We start from the raw sequence: 2,649 nt of genomic DNA, 5'->3' as shown, positions 1-2,649 counted from the left end.
TCTGTCAGTTTGCTGAGAATGATGGTTTCCAGGTTCATCCATGTCTCCACAAAGGACCCAAACTCATTGTTTTTGATGTATATATCTTATATATAGATATCTCATATATATATTCACATATATATATATTTAACATGCACAGCTTTAATATATAAAATTAAGCCAGAATTATAAACATCTTGTTGATGTACTTTAACTGATTATGAGTTAAATTATGGTTCCTATAAGTAAAAGGGTTCTGGGGCTTAATGTGCACACAGGGAAAAGTGATGAGAGGTCAGAACTATACAGGGAACAGAGCTGAGATAACGTCTGTCCCATGTTTATAAAAGCTAGAATCCATGAAGGAGTGTCCTATCCATTAATCTGGAAATAGAAAATCTCTGCTCACTGGTCCAGGAAATTATTACTGATGCTATCTTATCACAAAGCACTTCAGGAGAAAAAGTATAATCCATCATAAATAAAATTTCTAGGAAGATGCTAAGGTATAATTAGGAACTACTGTTGCTGGCCATGTGGAATAGCTGAAACCAGACTTCCTCTTCCGCTGTAACAAGAAAGCTAGATGGTGTTTTAAAGCAGTTTTAGGATTTCATTACCAACCTCTCAAATGCACAATTTCAAATCCCTTTTTATATCTGGGAGTTTCTTGATGCTTTTAAAATTCTCAATATTGCAGGATGGCAACAGATGACAAAATTAAGAAATACCTTCTTATCAAAGATCAAAACAAAGGCACTGCCAGGGGAAAGTGTTTGTAAGATGAAGCCAAGAATGTTGCTATAAATCCTTTTGTTAAGCTCTCAGAGAAATTCAAGAGAGTTTGTCAAAGTACTATTCATCACACAAGAGATCCCTCATACAGATTAAGCCTGGGCTTTATGGATCATCTCAATAAAATAATAGCCAATCTTGGAAGCTTTGGGGTGTTATCCCTCAGCCATCTCAGCAGAAGCCCAAGTTTAAGAAACACTTATTTTGAAGAGGTTTGTGGGTTGGCTTTTGTCTAATGGAGTGAACCTTGAGAAGATTCAAGGATGCCCATGAGGTTCTTAAAATAATTAGTTATAAAGAAACATCACAAAATTGAAAGAATGAGAAGAGGTCTTTGAACCTTCAGAATTGTATTGGAAGAAACAGATCGAGAGAAATGTTAAGAAAGCAATATATGTTATCTTTCATGAAAAAGAAGACATGATGCAGAGGGCAAAACCAGTAGACCGGAGGGTGGAGCTGAGAACCATAAAGAGTCATCTTGTATCTTGCGACCTAAAACAAGGGACTCCCAACATTACCCTTCCGAATTGAAGATGTATACGTATAAGGCAGTGCCTCCTTGATTATTACTATTTTCCTCCTTTTGATAAGAATATGTATAGCCGTTATCATAGGTCTGTTTCTGCTTTGTATGTTAAGAGGTGTTTGGGGTCGGCCCTTGTTTCTTTAGTTTCACAAATTCACAGGTGGAAGAAAATTATGTCCCAGGCATTTCTTAAAGATCTATACCTGAAAAACCTCATCCACATATGACTTAATTAAGAAAATACAATTCTGAACTTTGACCTGATTATATAATGGGGTGAGTATTTTGAGGTCCTTCATAAGAGCTGAGTTATTATAACTGTATTCCACATACTAAAAAAGATAAATAGAAATATGGAAGATACAAAAATACCTAAATTGAACCTCGAGAAATGAAAACTATAACATCAGAGATATAAATGTATTAGGTAGGATTAATGATATGTTACAAAACAAAATCAAAGCTGAGTGAACATGGAAATACAGAAAAAAAAACTAAATAAATAAAAAAAAAAAAAAAAAAAAAAAAGGATCCCTGTCACCCATCCAATGAATAGCCTAAGTGAGCTGTGGTATAATTTCAAGAAGCCTAAAAGATGAGTTAGTAGAGGTCCTGAAAGGGGATCTCAAAAAATATTTGAGTAAATACTGGATGAAGCTTTTCAAACTGCACCAAAACTATATACCTGCATACCCAAGAAGCTCAACACAACTAAGACACAAGAAACATGAACAAAACTGTACCACCGCACATTAAAATAAGGTTGTTCAAAACCAGTGAAAAAGAAAAAAAATTAAATAAATCAGAGTAAAAAGACACATTGTATACAGAAGAGTAAAGATAAAGAAGAAAGAAGATTTCTCATTGGAGAAAAAGCAAGTGAGAAACAGTGGAGCAACATCTTCAAATACCAAAAGAAAAAAATACCTGTCAACCTAGAAATTATTTCTAATGAGTAGAATATGGCAGAAGCAATGGGATATAACTCCCAGAATTAGGATATTAGAAATATTTGGCTTCTATCTTGGACATACTCACCCTCTCCTAGATCTCTTACCCTGGGGAAATCCAGTTGACATATCATGAGAAAATCTTGTGAAGAGGCCCACATTGTAAGAAACATAGGCCCATCAATAATCATGTAAATAACCTCAGAAACAGATACTCCTTTTCCACATCAATAACCCTCATGGTTGAAATCAAGCCACAGGTACCCAAGTAGGCTTTGCTTGATTCCTGACCCATATAAATTAAAATATTAAATATTTGTTAATTTAAATTGCTACTTTTTAAAAATTTTTTAGCCAGAGTATCTCTCTGTCACCCGTGCTGGAGTGCAGTGG

The sequence above is a fragment of the Cebus imitator genome, unplaced genomic scaffold, assembly GCF_001604975.1.
Source record: "Cebus imitator isolate Cc_AM_T3 unplaced genomic scaffold, Cebus_imitator-1.0 Scaffold492, whole genome shotgun sequence".
NCBI lineage: Eukaryota > Metazoa > Chordata > Mammalia > Primates > Cebidae > Cebus > Cebus imitator.
This window is presented reverse-complemented; position numbering follows the sequence as displayed.